General features: G+C 45.9%; 1 non-coding gene across 1 annotated transcript; it reads left to right on the forward strand.

Annotated features, from left to right (window-relative positions):
• Positions 1-23,002: 23,002 nt before the first annotated feature.
• Positions 23,003-23,074, forward strand: trnaa-cgc. The gene has a single exon. It is a non-coding gene; the product is annotated as a tRNA-Ala (tRNA).
• The last annotated feature ends 785 nt before the right edge of the window (positions 23,075-23,859 follow it).

Below are 23,859 nucleotides of genomic sequence, written 5' to 3' on the forward strand. Positions count from 1 at the left end.
CTTTTGTTTTGATACTATCCCTGATTTCCCTTGTAATCCATTGATTCCCTGATTTATTTTTTTGCCAAACTGGGATGAACAATTGTTGTAGTTCATCCATGCAGCCTTTGAATGCCTTCCATTGCATATCCACCGTCAACCCATTAAAAACCAATTGCCAGTCAATCTTGTAGAATTCACGTCTCATACCCTCAAAGTTATCTTTCTTTAAGTTCAGGACCCTTGTTTCTGAATTAACAATGTCATTCTCCACCCTAATGAAGAACTCAACCATATTATGGTCCTAATGAAGAACTCAACCATATTATGCTCACTATCAGAATGAGGCCCAATGCAAATTGGGGAACAGCTCCTCATATTTCGCTTGGGCAGATCACGTCAGCGTGAATATCGACTTCTCCAACTTCAAGTATCCCTTGCTTTCCCTCTCTCTCCATCCCTCCCCTTTTCAATTCTATGACCAGTGTGACCGTCCCCGATTAAATTTTATCTCTGTTTGCTTCGTTGTCACCTTCTCCAACCTAACAATGATATATTCTAGTTTTTTCAAACCACATTGTGTTTGTCACGTTCTCACATCTTTCACTTGCTTATCTCTGTGTCTCCCTCTCCCCTGACTCTCAGTCTGAAGAATGGTCTTGACCTGAAACATCACCCATTCTTCTCTCCGATTCTCAGAATCGGGAATAGTTTCTTCCCAGCTGTAATCAGGCAATTGAATCATCCTACCACAACCAGAGAGCAGTGCTGAACTACTATCTACCTCTTTGATGACCCTCGGACTATCGCTCCATAGATGCTGCCTCACCCGCTTAGTTACTCCAGCATTTTTGTCTACCATCTGCAGTTCTTTCTTAAACACTCGGACTATCTTTGATCAGACTTTGTTGGTTTTACCTTGCACTAAACATTATTACATTATCATGTATCTGTACACTGTAAATTGAACAATTGTAATCATGTGTAGGAAGGAACTGCAGATGCTGGTTTAAACCAATGATAGACACTAAATGCTGGCGGGACAGGCAGCATCTCTGCATTGAAGGAATGGGTGACGTTTCGGGCCGAGAGCCTTCTTCTATCCAGAAATGCTGCCTGTCCCACTGAGTTGCTCCAGCATTTTGTGTTTATTTTCGATTGTAATCATGTGTTGTCTTTCCCCTTACTGGTTACCTTACACGCAACAAAAACTTTTCACTGTACCTCGAAGCACGTGACAAAATACTAAACTAAACTCCCCAGAGATGCTGCCTGTCCCGCTAAGTTACTGCAGCGCTTTGTGTCTATCTTTGGTGTAAACCAACATTTGCAGTTACCTTAAGATACAAAGTATTTTAGTGATCAGAATCTGGACAAAGTCGCAACTCAGCTAAACAGGTCGTTGTTCGTGGGAAGGAACCACGTACCTGGGTTCCGTCCACTGCTCGTCTCTGGACAAACACTCAGAGGGCCAGTGTCCTCGTCCTCAGCTGCCGTTACTCTGTGGAGAACACAAATGTATAGAGGGCAAAATTTACATCAGGAAACGGAAGTAAAATAACCAAGTAGCCTTTATCAGCAGATGGTTAACCCCTTTCATCCCAGACCGGGGATGACTTTGACTTAGTGGAGGGAATGCTGTATTGTGACCCTATTCTGAGTCTCTGTAACCCCCTCCCCTCCGGCCCCTACACCCCTCCCTATTGAGGCAAATAATTCCATGCACGTGTGCAAGAGGTATTACAATAGAGTAAAAAAGCAGAGTGTAGAATATAATAGAAACATAGAAACATAGAAATTAGGTGCAGGAGTAGGCCATTCGGCCCTTCGAGCCTGCACCGCCATTCAATATGATCATGGCTGATCATCCAACTCAGTATCCCGTACCTGCCTTCTCTCCATACCCTCTGATCCCCTTAGCCACAAGGGCCACATCTAACTCCCTCTTAAATATAGCCAATGAACTGGCCTCGACTACCCTCTGTGGCAGGGAGTTCCAGAGATTCACCACTCTCTGTGTGAAAAAAGTTCTTCTCATCTCGGTTTTAAAGGATTTCCCCCTTATCCTTAAGCTGTGACCCCTTGTCCTGGACTTCCCCAACATCGGGAGCAATCTTCCTGCATCTAGCCTGTCCAACCCCTTAAGAATTTTGTAAGTTTCTATAAGATCCAATGTTACAGCCTAAACCATTCCCTATGTAACTCACTGTGCCCTTGTCTCTGTAGCACCCCCTCCCCCACCTACACCTCTCCCTGTCTCTGTCACTCTCTCCCCACTGGCCCCCACACCCTTCCCTGTATTTGAACCCCTTCCCCTTCCAGCCAATACACCTCACCCAGTCTCTGTAACCCACTCCCCTACACCCCTACCTGTAGAATATGAGGTATTTAAACTAAAGGGTGTGACTGTGTCCTGTTCCATAGTTAGATTGCTCATTTAGACAATACTGCACTTGGAAACATAGAAACATAGAAAATAGGTGCAGGAGGACGCCATTTGGCCCTTCAAGCCAGCACCGCTATTCATTGTGATCATGGCTGATCGTCCCCAATCAATAACCCGTGCCTGCCTTCTCCCCATATCCCTTGACTCCACTAGCCCCTAGAGCTCTATCTAACTCTCTCTTAAACCCATCCAGTGACTTGGTCCCCACTGCCCTCTGTGGCAGGGAATTCCACAAATTCACAACTCTCTGAGTGAAAAGGTTTTTTCTCACATTAGTCTTAAATGGCCTCCCCTTTATTCTAAGACTGTGGCCCCTGGTTCTGGACTCGCCCAACATTGGGAACATTTTACTTCGGAGTCACGTGAGTAATTCCGTGAAGAAGCCCCGCCTTTGTGCATGCGCGTCATTACGTCAGACGCATGGCGCGACGACGGGCTGGATGACGCAGCTCCACCAGCGGTAAGTTAAAAACCCGCAGTTTTTAAACTACGCTGCGGTCGTTTTCTTGAGTGTCTGTAAGGCTGATTTTCAGGAGCCAGTAGGAACTATGGAGAAAACGCTGAAGGGAAGGGCGAGGCGTGCCGCCGGGAAGTCAACTGAAAAAGACCGAGGGAGTACGGTCAGCGGGCGGGAGCTCATTTCGCCTTCAGAGCCGCCGGCCGTTCAGCCAGCGGCAGCTATTCTGGTGCCAACTCAAAGCACCATGGCTACTCCTATTGGGAGGAAAGCCGAGAGAAAATCAGTAAGGCCCATGGACTCTGATGATTCGGGCCAGGAGGATTCTCCTCCCACTATGAGGGACGTCTAGATAAGATGGAGCACCTAATGGATAGGATGCTCCATCATGATGTATTCTAACAGGAATTTTATATCCGTGGGTCACCCCATGAGCCCGTGGCAGCAGCCTCTACTAGAGGACTGTATAGGGAAGATCTGCTCCAGCAAGAGGAGCCTTATATCCGCTGGTCTACTTGGGAGCCCAAGGCAGCAGTGCCTTGTGAAGGGCTGCATGATGTCTCCCTCATAGAGGAGGTGAGCGTGCCAGGGCAGTTTTGTTCTGACCATGAGGTTGGAGATATTGCGGAGGAGCATACCCCAAGGCACGAGAGTAAAGCTCCAGACGTGCCAGATATGGCATGTAAATTTGCCATACCAACGGGAACTGGTAAGCCAATGGAAGACAACTTGGCTAGAAACATCAATTATATGGTCTCCGACCAGTTACAAGAGCTAACAATGGAAGAGACGGTGAAACGGTACGAGACACTTGTCAACTGTGCCTCAATCAAAGTGCCCACTGTAAACTAGGCCATCTGGGGGCAAATGGGGGTAAGCATGAGAACACAGGAATTAAGGCTGTAAAAAGTCATAAAATTGGTTGGATCAGGCATTACGGCTTTTGGAAGATCAGTCGAAGGGGTACCACTATCTGATACACAACAGGTGCATTGGCCCTGTTGTGCAATGCCCACTTTGAAATAAAATGCCTTCGGAAAAATGCAATAAGACCAACTCTAAATCCAAAATTTGCAGCACAGTGCAGATCAACTAAAATACAACCACCGAACCTGTTTGGTGAGAATCTGTCAAAACAAGTGAAAGAATTGGATGACGAGGCGAAGACGGTCGGCCTCATTAAGGCATATCCGACTGGTAGAATTCCGCCTCGTCGATTACACCCCTACAGATGGGTCACTGATGCTGGTGCGGGTCAAGGGCCAAGCCGGGCTCTCCCATCTTTACGCAATTGGCATGCACCAACATTTATTCCCTCCAGAACATGGAGGCTAAAGTATCCATCATCTGTGGAGGTGCGTGCATCTGGTCCTGTTCAGGACATATCTTTTATGGATCAGTCCCTAGTCAGTATCAGTATCAGTATTTATTTAATATCATTTTAACTGAGTACTTGCATACACAGATGAAACGAAAAAAACGTTTCTCGATCAGTTTCCATTCAGTGTAGTTAATAAAAACAGGATAAATACATAGAGCTTTAAAAAAAATTAAATTACCATATCTAAAAACAGAAAGTAGGCCTAAAATTTACAATAAAATAAAAACAGACATTACGACTGACAGTGGCTTTACTTTGACAGGTGCCTAGCTGTCAAAGTGTGGGCGCGGTTGAATGTGTTGGTGAACGATATATGGGGAGGGAACACAGTCCGTTAACCAGTCTTATTGCCTGTGGGAAGAAGCTGTGTGGCATCCTGCTGGTTTTGCAGCTGATGCTTCTGTACCTCTTCCCAGATGGCAAAATGGAGAAGATGTGGTGTGATGGGTGGTAGGGGTCCTTGATAATGGAGATGGCTCTGCTGATGCTCCGCTTCTTGTAGATCTCCAACAGGAAAGGTAGTGGGACACCAACGATCCTGCTGGCTGTCTTCACTATCCTGTTGAGTTGGCTTTGTTCATAAGCCTTGCAGCTCCCATACCAGGAAGTGATGCCGTAGGTCAGTATACTCTCGATGGTGCCCCTGTAGAAGGTCCTTAGATGAACAGTAGGGAGACCTGCTTCCCTTAGTCTCCGGAGAGGGTGGAGCCGCTGCTGAGCTCTTTTGATCACTGCTGTGGTGTTGGTCGTAGAAGTCAGGTCATCCGCCAGGTGGAGTCCGAAGAACTTCACACTGCTGACCCTCTCCACAGCAGCTCCATCAATATGCAGCGGTGTGTGATGTTGTTTTCCAGCCCTGCTGAAATCGATCACAATTTCCTTAGTCTTTTCCACATTGAGGGTGAGATTGTGAGATCTACACCACTCTGTAAGCTGCTCCACCTCCATCCTGTACGCCGACTCACTGTTGTCGCCGATGAGAGTTGGGGGTAGATTGCAATTGTTCTTCAATGAATGGTGCTGCATAACATCAGACCCGTTTATACTGGACAGCATTCAGGGGTTTCGAATTGAGTTCATTTTTAAATTACGTCCACCCACACAACATACACCGAGTCGGACATTGATGTTTTCAAAACCAGAAACTTTACAGGTAAATGCTGAAATTGAAACGTTGTTTACAAAAGGTGTAATTGAAAGGATGGTTCATCAATCTCATCAGTTTGTGTCCAATATATTTCCTAGACGAAAGAAGGATTGTGGGTGTCGAGTCATTCTTGATCTAACTCGACTGAATTCCTATGTCCAGTATAAACATTTCAAAATGGAAACTTTTGTTACTGCTAAACAATTGGTTTCCAAAGAATGTGATATAGCAAGTATAGATCCGAAAGATGCATATTGTTCAGTACCAATTCATTACAATTATCGGAGATATTTGAAATTTAGTTGGATGAGACATGACTCGCTGTCTTTAGTGGCCTTGCACCCTGCTTGAAATAGAATTTCAAGGAATAGCTGTGAGTCAACTGCCAGCCCACCAGCCGTGAGTGAGTGAGCTGCCACCACAACAGGTTTCAGAGACTGAGCCGCCAGCCCAAGAGTCCATACGGCCCACAATGTCCATACTAGCCCTCTGGAAAACAGTGCCTTCAGCCCACAACATCCATACTAGCGCTCCAGAAAGCCCCCCCCCCCCTCCCCCCCACAGGCCACCAATATTGGAATTGGTGAAGAAGTGGAATATTGTGTTGGGGGACCAGCCCTCCCGTGTGATGCTGGGACCCAACGGGTCCCACTTAGTCTAGTAATTTTATATGTTTCTATTAGAGCCCCCCTCATCCTAAACTCCAGCGAATACAAGCCCAATCTTTTCAATCTTTCCTCATATGACAGCCCCGCCATCCCAGGAATAAATCTCGTGAACCTACGCTGCACTGCCTCAATCACAATGATGTTCTTCCTCAAATTAGGAGACCAAAACTGTACACAATACTCCAGATCTGGTCTTACCAGAGCCCTATACAACTGCAGAAGATCCTCTTTACTCCTATACTGAAATCCTCTTGTTATGAAGGCCAACATTCCATTAGCTTTCTTCACTGCCTGCTGTTCCTGCACGCCAACTTTCAGTGACCGGTGTACAAGGACGCCCAGGTCTCGCTGCACCTCCCCCTTACCTAACCTCACCACTTTGAGATAATAATCTGCTTCCTTGTTTTTTCTGCCAAAGTAGATAACTCACATTTATCTATATTATACTGCATCTGCCACGCTTCTGCCCACTCACTCAACCTGTCCAGGTCACCTTGCAACCTCCTAACATCTTCTTCACAGTTCACACTGCCACCCAGCTTTGTGTCATCCGCAAACTTGCTAGTGTTGCTCCTAATTCCCTCTTCCAAATCATTAATATATATGGTAAACAGTTGCGGCTCCAACACCGAGCCTTGCGGTACTCCACTCGCCACTGCCTGCCATTCTCAAAAGGACCCGTTCACTCCTACTCTTTGCTTCCTGTCTAATTTTAGTCACCAGTCTCCCGTGCGGGACCTTATCAAAGGCTTTCTGAAAGTCTAAATACACTACATCCACTGGCACCCCTTCATCCATTCTACTTGTCACATCCTCAAAAAATTCCAGAAGATTAGTCAAGCATGATTTCCTTTTCATAAATCCATGTTGACTTGGACCAATCCTTTTACTGCTATCCAAATGCCCCATTATTACCTCTTTAATAATTGACTCCAGCGTCTTTCCCACCACCGGTCAGGCTAACTGGTCTGTAATTCCCCGTTTTCTCACTCGCTCCTTTCTTGAAAAGTGGGATAACATTAGCTATCCTCCAATCCACAGGAACTGACCCTGAATCTATTGAACATTGGAAAATGATCACCAATGCATCCACTATTTCTAGAGCCACCTCCTTGAGGACCCTGGAATGCAGACCATCAGGTCCAGGGGATTTATCATCCTTCAGTCGCATTAGCCTACCCAATACTATTTCTCGCCTAATGAAAATTTATTTCAGTTCCTCTACCCCTTAGATCCTCTGTCCTCGAGTTACATGGAGCTCCAGCAGTTAGCGGAATCAAGGAATACAGGGAGACGGTAATGACGGGTTACTGATTGTGGATGATCAGCCATGATCACAATGAATGGCGGTGCTGGCTCAAAGGACCGAATGGTGCCGTCCTGCCCTCCTGCACCTATTTTCTATGTTTCTATTTTTGTCACGGACATTGTGGGCCGAAGGGCCTATTCCTGTGCTGTGCTTTTCTTTGTTTTAGGTTCTGAACCTCTGCTAATTCATGAAAAAACTAAGCGGAGTTAGTTGGGCAACCTTGCCTTGCACAAATCCAGACATTCTTGAATCCGTAACTCAGTGGGTCAGGCAGCATCACTGGAGAGAAGGGATGGATAACGTTTTGGTTTGAGACCCTTTCGAGACCTGAAACGTCACCCATTCCCTCTCTCCAGATATGCTGCCTGTCCCACTGATTTACACCAGCATTTTGTGTCTATCTTTGATTTAAAACAGCATCTACAGTTCTTTCCTACACAATTCTTGAATCATGACAGAGGAGCTGGCCAAGGTAGACTGGAAAGGGATCCTAGCAGGAATGACGGTGGAACAGCAATGGCAGTAATTTCTGGGCATAATCTGGAAGACGCAGGATCATTTCATTCCAAAAAGGAAGAAAGATTCTATGGGGAGTAGGAGGCAACCGTGGCTGACAAGAGAAGTTAGGGATAGAATAGAACTCAAAGAAAAGATGTATAACACAGCAAAGAGTAGCCGGAAGCCAGAGGATTGGGAAACTTTCATAGGACAACAGGAGGAAACAAAACGGGCAATATGGGCTGAAATGATGGGAAGTACGAAGGGAAGCTGGCCAGGAATATAAAGAAGGACAGTAAAAGCTTCTTTAGATATGTTAAGGGAAAAAGAGTAGCAAAGTCAAATGTGGGTCCCTTGAAGGCAGACACGAGTGATATTTTTATGGATAACAAGGAAATAGCAGAAGAGTTGAATAGGTACTTTGGATCTCTCTTTACTAAGGAAGACACAAACAATCTCCCAGATGTACTGGAGGACAGAGGATCTAAGGGGGTGGGGGAACTGAAAGAAATGTTCATTAGGCAAGAAATAGTATTGGGTAGGCTAATGGGACTGAAGAATGATACATTTAAGAGAGAGTTAGATAGAGCTCTAGGCAATAGTGGGATAAGGGATATGTGGAGGGCAGGGACAGGTTATTGATTGAGGACGATCGGCCATGATCACAATGAATGGCGGTACTGGCTCGAAGGGCCGAATGGCCTCCTCCTGCATCTATTTTCTATGTCTATGTAACTCTCTTTTAAATGTATCCAGTGAATTGGCCTCTACTGCTTTCTGTGGCAAACTCTGCATTCCCTGCATATCCATGTGTCTATCTAAAGCACAGTGTGGAATATAATGTTACGGCTACCCCTAAACCCTTCCCTATGTAACTCACTGTGTGCTTGCCTCTGTCGCCCCCTCGCCTACACCTCTCCCTGGCTCTGTCACCCCCTCCCCTCCTTCCAGCCGCTACACCCCTGTCTGTCTCCGTAATCCCCTCCCCTCCAGCTACTACATCCATCCCTGTCTTTGTAACCCCTTCTAGCCAAAACACCTCACCCAGTCTCTGTAACCCACTCCCCTACATCCCTACCTGTAGAATTTGAGGTATTTAAACTAAAGGGTGTGACTGTGTCCTGTTCCATAGTAAGGTTGCTCGTTTAGACAATACTGCACTGATTCAAGAATTACATAGAAACAAAGAAACATAGAAAACAGGTACAGGTGAAGGCCATTTGGACATTCGAGCCAGTACGACCATTTATTGTGATCATGGCCGATCGTCCCCAATCAATAACCTGGCCCAGGCCTCCCCATATCCCTCATTCAACTATCCCCTAGAGCTCTATCTAACTCTCTTTTAAATCCATCCAGTGATTTGGCCTCCACTGCCCTCCGTGGCAGGGAATTCCACAAATTCACAACTCTCTGGGTGAAAAGGTTTTTCTCACCTCAGTCTTAAATGGCATCCCCTTTATTCTAAGACTGTGGCCCCTGGTTCTGGACTCGCCCAACATTGGGGAAATTTTTCCTGCATCTAGCTTGTCCAGTCTTTTTATAATTTTATATGTTTCTATAAGATATCCCCTCATCCTTCTAAACTCCAGTGAACACAAGTCCAGTCTTTTCAATCTTCCCTCATATGACAGCCCCGCCATCCCAGGGACAATCTCGTGAACCTACACTGCACTGCCTCAATCACAAGGATGTCCTTCCTCAAATTCGGAGACCAAAACTGTACACAATACTCCAGATGTGGTCTTACCAGAGCCCTATACAACTGCAGAAGAACCTCTTTATTCCTATACTGAAATCCTCTTGTTATGAAGGCCAACATTCCATTAGCTTTCTTCACTGCCTGCTGTACCTGCACGCCAACTTTCTGTGACCGGTGTACAAGGATGTCCAGGTCTCGCTGCACCTCCTCCTTACCTAAACCTCACCCCTTTGAGATAATAATCTGCCCCCTTGTTTTTGCCGCCAAAGTAGATAACTCACATTTATCTATATTATACTGCATCTGCCACGCATCTGCCCACTCACTCAACCTGTCCAGGTCACCTTGCAACCTCCTAACATCCTCTTCACAGTTCACACTGCAACCCAGCTTTGTGTCATCCGCAAACTTGCTAGTGTTGCACCTAATTCCCTCTTCCAATTCATTAATATATATGGTAAACAGTTGTGGCCCCAACACCGAGCCTTGCGGCACTCCACTCGCCATGCCTGTCATTCTGAAATGGACCCGTTCACTCCTACTCTTTGCTTCCTGTCTAATTTTAGTCACCAGTCTCCCGTACGGGACCTTATCAAAGGCATTCTGAAAGTCTAGATACACTACATCCACTGGCTCCCCTTCATCCATTTTACTTGTCACATCCCCAAAAAATTCCAGAAGTTTGCCTACCGCAAGAACAGGAGTACGGAGGATGCCATCTCAACGGCACTTCACTTCGCCCTCTCCCACCTCGACAACAGAGACACTTACATAAGAATGCTGTTCATCAATTATAGCTCAGCATTCAACACCATTATACCCTCTAAACTGATCACCAAATGCGGTGACCCGGGCATCAACCACTCCCTCTGCAACTGGATACTGGACTTTCTAACCAACAGACCCCAGTCTGTTAGGACAAGCACACCTCTTCAACCCTCACCCTGAACACCGGCGTTCCACAGGGCTGTGTGCTGAGCCCCCTCCTCTACTCCCTCTTCACCTACGACTGCACACCTGTACATGGTACTAACACCATCATCAAGTATGCAGATGATACAATGGTGATTGGCCTCATCAGCAACAACGAAGAGTCGGCCTATAGGGAGGAGGTCCAGCTCCTAGCAGCATGGTGCGCTGACAACAACCTGCCCTTAACTCCAAGAAGACCAAGGAGCTCATTGCAGACTTCAGGAAGTCTAGGGGTGGCACGCTCACCCCCATCCACATTAACGGGACGGAGGTGGAACGTGTCTCCAGCTTCAGGTTCCTGGGGGTCAACATCTCCAATGACCTCTCTTGGACCCACAATACCTCAACTCTGGTCAAGAAGGCTCACCAGCATCTCTTCTTCCTGAGGAGACTGAAAAAGGTCCATCTGTTTCCTCAGATTCTGGTGAACTTCTACCGCTGCACCATCGAGAGCATCCTTACCAACTGTATCACAGTATGGTATGGCAACTGCTCTGTCTCTGACCGGAAAGCACTACAGAGGGTGGTGAAAATTGCCCAACGCATCATCGGTTCCTTGCTCCCCTCCATTGAGTCTGTCCAAAACAAGTGTTGTCTGCGAAGGGCGCTCAGCATCGCAAAGGACCGCTCTCACCCCAACCATGGACTGTTTACCCTCCAACCGCCGGGAGGCACTACAGGTTTTTCCGTTGCCGGACCAGCAACAGCTTCTTCCCTGCGGCTGTCACACTACTCAACACTGTACCTCGGTGACTGCCAATAATCCCCCCCCCCCCCCCCACCGGATACTCCTCTCACAGGAAAAACACCATGACTGTATGCATGTAAATAGTTTTATTTATTGAAATCATATTCTATGTCGCTCTTCCAGGGAGAAGCTAACTGCATTTCGTTGTCTCTGTACTGTACACTGACAATGACAATGTAAATTAAATCTGAATCTGAATCTGAATCTGAATCTGAAGATTAGTTAAGCATGATTTTCCTTTCATAAATCCATGCTGACTTGGACTAATCCTTTTATTGCTATCCAAATGCCCCATTATTACCTCTTTAATAATTGACTCCAGCAACTTCTCCACCACTGGTCAGGCTAACTGGTCTGTAATTCCCCGTTTTCTTTACTTTTTTGTGTTGTTTTTTTTCGTTTTGTGTAGTTACGTTTTTGGTTTTTAAGTTGTCTTTATGTGGGGGGGGGGGGGGGGGGGGGGGGTTGAAACGGGGCTTGCTGTCTCTCCCTTCGGGGGAATACGACTTTTTTGTTGTATCCCCCTTCTCTGCCTCCGTCTGCGCTGAGGCCTAATGGCGAAGCTGGCGACCTCGAGGCTCCGGAGGCAGCCTGACAGGACTCGCCCTGGGCTCGCTCCCGTGTGGGCGGCCAAGCTCGGGGCTGGAACGCCGCTCCGGTGAGGGGCTGTGATGCTCCCGTGAGGGCGGCCTGTTGAGGGACTGAGACTCTCTCGTGAGGGGCTCCCGTCGGAGCAGCCCAGCCCGAGGGTGGAATGGCGCTCCCGTCGGAGCGGCCCAGCTCGAGGGAGGAACGGCACTCCCGTCGGAGTGGCCCAGCTCGAGTGAGGAACGGCACTCCCGTCGGAGTGGCCCAGCTCGAGGGAGGAGCGGCACTCCCGTCGGAGTGGCCCAGCTCGAGGGAGGAACGGCACTCCCGTCGGAGTGGCCCAGCTCGAGGGAGGAACGGCACTCCCGTCGGAGTGGCCCAGCTCGAGGGAGGAACGGCACTCCCGTCGGAGCGGCCCAGCTCGAGGGAGGAACGGCACTCACGTGAGGGCGATCCGGCTCGGGGCTGGAACGGTGCTCCGGTGGCTGGGACGGCGTTCTGGCGGCGGTGACCTGAGTCCTGGGTTCAGCCGCGAGCCAGCGGCTGCGTCCGCTGGACTGGAGGGCGGCAGCTTCGCCCACCCCGGGCCGCGGTGTTTGAACCGGCCCGTTTGCGGGGTTCGGTGAGCCGCGGGACTGTTTGTGCCATCGCCCGGTGGGGAATCGCCTCAGCGCAGAGGGAGAAGAGGAGGGAGGAGACAGTAACCCTAAGATTTTTGCCGTCACCACAGTGAGGAGGTGCTTGGAGGACTCACTGTGGTGGATGTTAATTTGTGTTTATTGTTGTTTATTATTGTATGATTGTATGTATGACTGCAGGCACAAAATTTCGTTCAGACCGTAAGGTCTGAATGACAATAAAGGTATTCAATTCAATTCAATTCTCTCTCGCTCCTTACTTGAAACATGGGATAACATTAGCTATCCAATCCACAGAAACTGATCCTGAAGCTATTGAACATTGGAAAATGATCACCACTATTTCTAGAGCCACCTCCCTGAGGACCCTGGGATGCAGACCATCAGGCCCAGGGGGTTTATCATCCTTCAGTCACATTAGCATACCCGATACTATTTCTTGCCTAATGAAAATGTCTTTCAGTTCCTCTACCCCCTTCGATCCTCTGTCCTCCAGTACATCTGGGAAATTGTTTGTGTATTCCTTAGAGAAGACAGATTCGAAGTACCTATTCAACTCTTCTGCCATTTCCTTGTTGCCCATAATAATTTCACCCGTGTCTGCCTTCAAGGGACCCACATTTGACTTTGCTACTCTTTTTCCCTTAACATATCTAAAGCTTTTACTGTCCTTCTTTATATTCCTGGCCAGCTTCCCTTCGTACTTCCCATCATTTCAGCCCATATTGCCCGTTTTGTTTCCTTCTGTTCTCCTATGAAAGTTTCCCAATCCTCTGGCTTCCGGCTACTCTTTGCTGTGTTATACATTTTGTGGGAAAGAACTGTAGATGCTGTTTTAATTCAAAGATAGACACAGAATGCTTGAATAGCTCAGCAGAACAGGCAGTATCTCTAGAGAGAAGGAATGGGTGAAGTTTTTTGTCTGAAAAAGTGGCTCGGCCCACTGAGTTATGGGCCTGTCCCACTTGGCAAATTTTTAGGCAACTGCTGGCGACTGTCATAGTCTTGCAGATCGCTAAAAAATCGTCGACTAGACATCCCCATGATATTGTCTACAGCAAGCTACAACAACCTACAACCTAGTCAACGTTAAGCTACGGCAACCCAATAGTCACAACTTAGGACATCCACCTATGACAACACATACATCCACACATACGACAACCAACGTCAAGCTACGATGAGCTACGACTGTCGGCATCAACTAATGGCAATTAACCTCATTTTGACCTCCAAAGCAATGGAATGATTCAATTTTCCTGTTATAGGGATTGTAGGGTGAGCTCTTCCAATCAATCTGCATCATGACTGCCATGGAGTAACATCAGAGAGCATTGCTCTCACAAGAAGAAGAATCCCTGCTGCTTGCAGCAGCCCTCGTGCTTATAGATCAGAAAGAAGCTGAAGAAGAGGTCTGTGTGGTTAAAGACCTTGTCCTTGAGCAGACCCAAGTTGGGCCAGTGTGACAACCTGATGACTGAGCTCCAGCAAGAAGATGAGGCTGCCTTCAGAAACTTCAGTAGGCTCCCCCCTGAGCTGTTTCAAAAGCTGAAGGGTGAAAAAGGAGGCCTTCATGAGGAAGCCACTGGAACCAGGCCTGCGCCTAGCCATCACCCTCCGCTACTTGGTATCAGGAGACTCCTAAAAGAGCCTCTCCTACAACTTTCTTGTGGCCCACAACACCATCAGCAAGGCTGTCCGAGAGACCTGTGAAGCCATCATCAATGCTTATGAAGATGAAATCATGGACTGCCCTAGTACACCAGATGAGTGGAAGAGATTGGCACAGTGCTTTGATAGAAGATGGAACTTCCAGCACACATGTGGGGCAGTTGACGGCAAGCATGTGGCCATCAGGTGTCCACCCAAGGGAGGTTCAATACACTTCAATTACAAGAAGTTTCATTCAATCATACTCCTAGCTGTGGTGGATGCAAACTACAACTTCCTGTTTGTGGATGTGGGCACACCTGGAAGTATCACAGATGGTGGGATCTAGAGGGAGACCTCCATTGGGCAAGCACTGGAAGAAGGAACTGCAGGCTTTCTTGATCCAGAACCTCTGCCAGGAGAAGACAGCCCAGACATCCACCACACCACACTCAGGTCATGGATGATGATGCCATACCCTCACAGGCCAAGGGAGCATTGGATCTTCAACTACAGGCTGTCCAGGGCTAGGAGGGTTGTGGGAAACGCCTTTGGCATTCTCGCCAGCAGATTCAGATGCTTGCTGACTAGAATGGAGCAGGAGCCCAAGAATGTAGACGGTTATCTACGCAGCATGTGTCCTCCACAACCTGATCCATACAGCAGCAGCCATGGTGGAGTGTGACCGAGTGGACAACCAGACAGGAAATGTCACACCAGGCTCATGGAGAACTGGAGGGCTGGAGAGACTGCCAGGAAACACTGGCAAAAAGAGAGCCAAAGGAGCAGAGAGACCATCTATGCACTTAGTACCACTCCAAACTAGGCAGTGTACCATGGCTGAACAACATGATCTGAAGACCAGCAGCAAACAGCCCACACCACAAACAGAAGTCCACCACTACAGGAAGAGAGCTCACAACAGATCACAAGAAAAGGTCCTTTTCAGGGCCACCCACATCCTCCCCAAAGAGTTTAATTTTAAATGCAGTACAATGCATGATGCACGGTGTTGGTGTTGGTTTTATTGATCAAAATACATTAAATTGAAATATTTGAGATGTCATGAGACACCTCGCTGAAAAATAATATCTTCATACATCAATTTGCCGTCAAAATGTCAGGCATTTCCTTTATTTATATTGAAACACAACATTTGTAACAACAAAAAATAATCATCACCTTAACAAAAGAATCGTTTGACTTTTTATTAGATTATAAAGAACACACAACTTTGCTTAAAGTCGTATAATTGCATAACAATTGAAATTGTCTATGATAGATCTATCTTCTTCTTGTGTTTGAGGCAGTAGATGTCTACAGCAGGATGATGCCATCCGGTTCGACATCCGTAGGTGCCTGCCCTAAAAAGGGGTTTCCAATCATACTGCGTCATGACTGCCATGGAGCAAATTGGTCAAGACTTCTATTTATCTTCTAACTATGCTATTACTAAATCTTGTCCTCTATTGGTTTGCGTTATTTTAAATTTGTGCAAAAATGGTACCCTGTATCGCTAGGATTGTGTCGCCACCATACTCACCGTTCTCCTCTGCTCCAAGCACTCCAAGTTTTGTTGTGATCAGTGAAATATTACAAAAGTTATTGGTATGTTATTCACTGTGCGGGGGCTGGCTGTGATCGCGGGCGGGGGCAGTGAGCGTAACAGGCGCTGGAGACGGGAGCCGCTGAGTGAGTCCTGGAGCCGGGGACAAGAACCGGTGAGCTCCCACACCCCGTTTGCACTCCCCCCACCTCTATATGCCCCCTGCCCTACACCTTTCTCCCACAGCCTCCCTCCCCACCAACCATTTGCTGTGCTTTGATTCAAACCAACCACTTTCAGATCTGTACTCTTCTGAAGTCCAGACACCGGGCATTCATGTCTGGTGATACAGTGGTCTACAAGAAGTCCAGATACGACCTTGGTAAGGCCATCAAAAAGGCCAAATGGGACTTCTACTCCAAACTTGAGGATGAGACGGATGTTCGGCAACTGTGACGGGGCCTGAATGCAATCACCTCCTACAAGGCGAAATAGAGGCAGCTCGAATGTCGGCGTAACATCGCTCCCTGACGAGCTCAATGCGTTTTACGCACGCTTTGATAGGGAGAATACTGATGTGCCTTCCCGAGCCCCCATTCACTGTGATGGTATTTCAGTCACAGTAACAGAGGCCGACGTCAGAAAATCCTTCAGAGGGGTGAACCATCGAAAAGCGCCTGGACCTGATGGTATACCTGGTCGTGTTCTAAAAACCTGTGATGACCAACTGGCTGGAGTTTTTATGGACATTTTCAACCTTTCACTACTGAGGTCTGAGGTTCCCACCTCCTTTAAAAGGGCATCAATTATACCAGTGCCCAAGAAGAGCAAGGTGACGTGCCTCAATTACTATCAACCAGTGGCACTAACGCCTGTGGTGATGAAGTGCTTTGCGAGGTTGATCATGGCGCAAATCAACACCTACCTCGACAAAAACCTGGACCCACTGCAGTTCGTTAACCGCCACAACAGATCAACGGTGGATGCGATCTCGCTGGCCCTCCACTCCATTCTGGACCACTTGGGCAACAAAAACTCATATGTCAGGCTGTTAACCATCGATTACAGCTCGGCATTTAACACAATTATCCCCTCCAAGCTGGTTACCAAACTCGCAGAACTGGTTCTCTGCGCATCCCTCTGCAATTGGATCCTCGACTTCCTCATTCATAGACCACAGACTGTTCGAATTGGTGGAAATGTGTCAGCCTCGATAACAATCAGCATGGGAGCACCTCAAGGCTGCTTGCTCAGCCCCCTGCTGTACTCACTCTATACTCATGACTGCGTAGCCGGTCACAGTGCGAACTCCATCATCAAGTTCGCTGACGACACCACTGTTGTGGGACGTGTCACTGATGGGAATGAGTCAGAGTATAGAAGAGAAATCGAGGAACTGTCCATATGGTGCCAGCACAATAACCTGGCCGTCAACACCAGCAAAACCAAGTAACTGATTGTGGACGTTGGAAGGAGTAGGATGGGGACCCACAGTCCTGTTTATATCAATGGGTCGATGGTTGAAAGGGTCAAGAGCTTCAAATTCCTGGGCATGCACATCTCTGAAGATCTTTCCTGGTCTGAGAATACTAATGCAATTATCAAGAAAGCACATCAGCGCCTCTATTTCCTGAGAAGATTACGAAGAGTCGGTTTGTCAAGGAGGACTCTCTCTAACTTCTACAGATGCACCGTAGAGAGCATGCTGACCGGTTGCATCGTGGCTTGGTTCGGCAACTTGAGCGCCCTGGAGAGGAAAAGATTACAAAAAGTACACTGCCCATCATCGGCTCTGACCTTCCTTTCATCGAGGGGATTTATCGCAGTCACTGCCTCAAAGAGGCTGGCAGTATGATCAAAGAACTACACCATCTGAGCCACACACTCATCTCCCTGCTACCTTCAAGTAGTAGGTACAGGAGACTGAAGACTGCAACAACCAGGTTCAGGAATACTGTAGCTACTTCCCCACAGCCATCAGGCTATTAAACCTGGCTCGGACAACACTCTGATCATTAATAACCCATTATCTGTTATTGGCACTTTATCAGTTTATTTATTCATGTGTGTATATATTGATATAGATGTGATATATATTGATGGCAGATGGAGTTTAATGCTGATAAATGTGAGGTGCTACACCTTGGCAGGACAAATCAAAATAGGACGTACATGGTAAATGGTAGGGAATTGAAGAATACAGTTGAACAGAGGGATCTGGGAATAACCGTGCATAGTTCCTTGAAGGTGGAATCTCATATAGATAGGGTGGTAAAGAAAGCTTTTGGTATGCTAGCCTTTATAAATCAGAGCATTGAGTATAGAAGCTGGGATGTAATGTTAAAATTGTACAAGGCTTTGGTGAGACCAAATCTGGAGTATGGTGTACAATTTTGGTCGCCCAATTATAGGAAGGATGTCAACAAAATAGAGAGAGTACAGAGGAGATTTACTAGAATGTTGCCTGGGTTTCAACAACTAAGTTACAGAGATAGGTTGAATAAGTTAGGTCTTTATTCTCTGGAGCGCAGAAGGTTAAGGGGGGACTTGATAGAGGTCTTTAAAATGATGAGAGGGATAGACAGAGTTGATGTGGACAAGCTTTTTCCTTTGAGAATAGGGAAGATTCAAACAAGAGGACATGACTTCAGAATTAAGGGACAGAAGATTAGGGGTAACATGAGGGGGAACTTTACTCAGAGAGTGGTAGCGGTGTGGAATGAGCTTCCAGTGGAAGTGGTGGAGGCAGGTTCGTTGGTATCATTTAAAAATAAATTGGATAGGCATATGGATGAGAAGGGAATGGAGGGTTATGGTATGAGTGCAGGCAGGTGGGACTAAGGGAAAAAAAGTTATTCGGCACAGACTTGTAGGGCCGAGATGGCCTGTTCCCGTGCTGTAATTGTTATATGGTTATTGTTATATGGATGAAATTGTAGGTACACAAAAAAGCTGGAGAAACTCAGCCGGTGCAGCAGCATCTATGGAGAGAAGGAAATAGGCAATGTTTCGGGACAAAACCCTTCTTGAGATAAAATTGATTGATAAAATGGTATTTGGACACACTGATCTGTTTTGTAGTAAATGCCTACTATGTTCTGTGTGCTGAAGCAAAGCAAGAATTTCATTGTCCTATCAGGAACACATGACAATAAACTCACTTGAACTTGAACAGTCATGTGTGTACAGGGAGTACAGTATGTGTCTGAGGACACAGCCCTGGGGGAATCCTGTGCTCAGGGTGATGGACTTCAATGTATTTCCTCCCATCTTGACTACCTGGGGCCTGGTGGTAAGAAAGTCCAGGCCCCATGCACACTGGGGAGTGTTGAGCCCCAGTTCCAGCAGCTTCTCAGCAAGTCTGGTGGGGACTATCGTGTTGAAGGCTGAACTGAAGTCTATGAACAGCATCCTCACGTAGCCCCCCTTCTGGCTGTCAAGATGAGAGTGGTGTCCAGAACCTGGGAGACCGCATCATCTGTGGATCTGTTCGAACGGTATGCGAATTGTAGCGGGTCCAAGGGAGGAAGGCGCAGATGTGTTTCTTGACCAGTCTCTCAAAGTGCAGCAGCCGCAGTAATGGTGGAGTGTGACCGAGTGGACAACCAGACAGGAAATGTCACACCAGGCTCATGGAGAACTGGAGGGCAGGAGAGACTGCCAGGAAACACTGGCAAAAAGAGAGCCAAAGGAGCAGAGAGACCATCTCTGCACTTAGTACCACTGCAAACTAGGCAGTGTACCATGGCAGAACAACATGATCTGAAGACCAGCAGCAAACAGCCCACACCACAAACAGAAGTCCACCACTGCAGGAAGAGAGCTCACAACAGACCACAAGAAAGGTTCCTTTTCATAGCCATCCACATCCTCCCCAAATAGTTTAATTTTAAATGCAGTACAATGTTTGTGTTGGTGTTTGTTTTATTGATCAAAATACATTAAATTTAAATATTTGAGATACCATGACACCTCGCTGAAAAATAATATTGATCAAAATACATGAAATTTAAATATTTGAGATGCCATGAGACACCTCACTGAAAAATAATATCTTCATACATCAATTTGCCATCAAAATGTCAGGCATTTATTTGTTTATATTGAAACACAACATTTTTAACAACAAAAAATAATCATCACCTTAACAAAAGAAACTTTTGACTTTTTATTAGATTACTAGCTTACCTACTTGTATTGCCAGACTATCCCGATGTTCACATTCTTGCAAATTTGCTGGAGTCGAATGTTTAACGATTAGCTTGTTTGGCGTAGAAATATATTTTTAATAGGACTGGATTGTGTTGATGTATAGAAAGTCACCAGTATAGTTGGTGAATGTTAACTCGCTGTGTATAATGATGCAGCTTTCCAGAACACTAGTTAGGCTCTAGTGTTTGCTACAGGGAGATAAAAATAATGAATGGCAGAAATTAATTTGTCTTACCTAACAGACACAGGATAACATCTTGAAGTCTATTTTCGCCAGTTGCCCACGTTAGTTAAAAATCATGCATGTTTTATCATTAATATAGGCAAAAAGCTCTCTGGTTTATCACACAGACGGGGCTGTTTGGAAATGTTTATTTCATCTTTTCATTTTAGGTATTCTGTGACTTCAGGAGATTTTGCCAATGTAAACTTTGAGTGGATGCATGATACCATTTTTATCAGGTGAGATGTCATCTGAATACAACAAAGGGAATCAGAGCAGGTTTCCATTACAGTCGGCTTTGCTTCGGCTGAAGTACGATTGCTTTAACAAGGTTTCCTATTTTGTCCTTAATCTCTTTAACGTTGGCGGAAAGCTGACAAGACAATTGGTTCCCCGCCACCACTAAAATTTAACTGCTACCTGCGAGGGAGTGATATGGGAGATGGCAGAATAACTTGGGATTGCAGTCCTTGCACAGTTTTCAAACAGCTCTGGGTTCATGCTGGTGCTATCAATATAAGAACAACCTTGCACTCCAACCAAACAATTGCTGACCTCAATCACTGCTGTGCAGACGACAGAGATTAAATAAAGAACTTTGAAGCACTGAGCTGTTTTGTTTACAAGTGCAAATTGAAGGGACAGTGACATTATCTTTTCCTGTTTGTACAACTTAATGCTTTTATTGTACGAGAAACATTAAGGTTATACATTACATGTAAACAAATATTTAATACCCAAGGTGGAACACAATGTTAAGTAGTATTTGATTAATAATATGTTGTGTAGGTTTAGGATTAAGATAATGTGTTTATTTAGCAGAGCTCCCTTGATCTTATTGCATTACGTTTTGTTTGGAGTGTTTGGAGCCATTTGCTATAGGTTTCATCAAATTTATTCAAAGGCTCTCCAGATGAAAGATATAAAGAAATGAACAGTTGTAGTTGCCTCAGGGGTTTGGGGCAATAGTTGGATTGCTGGGTGAACTAGTGGTTGGTTTGTCAACAGGGGCTGGTGGGGGGGGGGGGGGGGGGTGGGGGGTGGGGGGGGGGGGGGGGCGTGGTGGTGTGAGAGTTGTAACCATTAAACATCACTTTAGACTGGAAATCATTGCAGTGAACATCTTTGCAGTGATATCTGGTCAGTTCCCACTCTGGCCTCTCTATCTTTAGCCTCCGACACTGCTCCAATGAAGCCCAAAAGTATTTTTCAGATATTGCTAAGATTTAATTTCTACTGATCTTGGTCTTTGAATAGCACTTAACCCATAATGTACTGTATGTTATAATAAGAGGGGATGTTGTTCAGTGGTAGAGTGTATGCTTTGCATGTATGAGGTCCCAGGTTCATTCCCTGACATTTCCACAGGTTGTACTTTTGTCTAAAAGAAATAAAGGCCCTGAAGTGGGATGTATTTTGTATCCTGGGTTTTTCTTTGTGGATAGTTTGAGACATTTTCTTTCAAATTCAAATCTGATTAAAACAATTGTGCAATAATGTTTGAAACCTCCCCCAAAAATATGTTTTCAAAGAAGCCTAGTGGGCTTTGAAATTGTACAAAGTATGATTTCAAATTTCTAACCCCACTGTTCACTCTGAACAAGAAAACTTATTTCAGTTGACATTTCTTCCATAATTTTCTTTTAAAATGCTTCATACAAGAAGTACATAATTATAGGCTATTGATCTTAATTTGATAGAGTGCTATATTTGAGAAATTTTGAATTTAAATCAACAAAATTGGAAAATAATTGTAACCAATGCACTTCAAGTGTCAGATTTGTTGACAGAGAATATTAAATATATTTTGTTCAAGAAGGTACTGCAGATGCTGGAAGATCGAAGGTAGACAAAAGTGCTGGAGAAACTCAGCGGGTGCGGTAGCATCTATGGAGCGAAGGAAATAGGCAACGTTTCGGGCCGAAACCCTCAATATATTTTTCCTTTTGATGCATATAAAACCCGAAGACTGGAATACTTGGTGACACAAGGAACTGCAAATGCTGGAATCTTGCGTAAAACATAAAGTGCTGGAGTAACTCTGCGGGTCAGGCATCAACTCTAGAGGACATAGGTAGGCGAGGTTTCGGGTCGGGAGCCTTCTTCAGACGCTTTAAAAGGTTTGTTGCAATTTTCTTTGCATAAACAAATCTTGGCTTCATAAGTTCACAAGTTGTAGGAGTAGAATTAGGCCATTCAACCCATCAAGCCTACTCCGCCATTCAATCATGGCTGATCTATCTTTCCCTCTCAACCCTATTCTTCTGCCTTTTCCCCATAATCCTTGACACCTTTACTAATCAAGAACACGTCAATCTCCAGCTACAAAAAAAACCAATTGACTTATCCTCCACAACCTTCTGTAGCAATTAATTCCACACATTCATCATCCTCTGAGTAAAGAAATTCCTCGTCATCTCCTTTCTAACAATACGTCCTTTTATTCTGACGTTATGGCCTCTGGTCCTAGACACTCCCACATAGTGGAACCATCCTCTCTACATCCACTCTATCTAGGTGTTGCACCATTCAGTAAGTTTCAATGAGGTCCCTCCTCATCCTTCTAAACTATTGAGTATAGGCCAGTGCTGTCAAACGCTCAATGCTTTGTTGAGCACTTCTTTCTAAAATCAGTTGATGGTTTTGTGCGGTTTGCGTTTTCAGAATATCAGATTCTGTGCAATTCCCACTTAAACTACGGCCTCTCTATCTTTGGGCTTCTACACTACTCCAATGAAGCCCATAAGTATTTTTTAGACATTGCTAAGATTTAATTTCTACTGATTTTACGGCTTCAAATAGGACTTAAATCATAATGTATTGTGTGTCATAACAGGAGGGGATGTAGCTCAGTGGTAGAGCGCATGCTTCGCATGTATGAGGTCCTGGGTTCAATCCCCTGCATCTCCACAGGTTTTACTTTGGGCGGCACAGTGGGGCAATGGTTCATCCTGACAAGGGATGCTGTTGGTGCAGAGTTTGTACGTTCTGTGGCCACATAAGTTGGGTGCTCCGGTTTCCTCCCACATTGGTTAATTGGCTTCAGTTAAATTGTAAATTGTCCCTGGTGTATAGGATAATTTTAGTGTACGGGGTGATCGCTGATTGGCAGGGACTCGGTGGGCTGAAGGGCCTGTTTCCATGGTGTATTTCTAAAGTCTAAAGATATAATCCTACTTGACAAATGGTTCAGCAGGCAGATCTCGGGCTGAAATCATTTGAATCCAACATGAACATCCAAATCCTTCATCATCCAAAAAGTCATCTAATGGGCCTATCACACTTAGGCAATTTTTCAGGCAACTAACGGTGACTATCAAGTTTCCAGCAGTCGCCTGAAAAACTGGCAACTGGAACGGCGACTGTCAGAGTGGAACACACACACACACACACACAAACACATCGCTTCCTTCACCAGCCCGCTATGCAGGCGGGAGGCACTCAGTGCTGTCTGAGTGAAATTCACACGGTGCAAAGCCAATGTGTTACAGACACACACCGCGATGAACAGGAAGGTTGGCGTTGTAATTAAGAAGCTAAAAAGCACAGTGTACGGTAAGTCCTTTAAAAGAGGGAGGGAAGGGGGAGAGAGGGGGGAGAAGGGGGGAGAAGGAGTGGAGACTACTTTTAAGAAGCAAGAGATACACGTCTGTGAAGCTCGGCGGACATTAGCATTACCAGTCGGTTATCCTTGG

The sequence above is a fragment of the Amblyraja radiata genome, chromosome 49 (genome assembly GCF_010909765.2).
Source record: "Amblyraja radiata isolate CabotCenter1 chromosome 49, sAmbRad1.1.pri, whole genome shotgun sequence".
Classification (NCBI taxonomy): Eukaryota; Metazoa; Chordata; class Chondrichthyes; order Rajiformes; family Rajidae; genus Amblyraja; species Amblyraja radiata.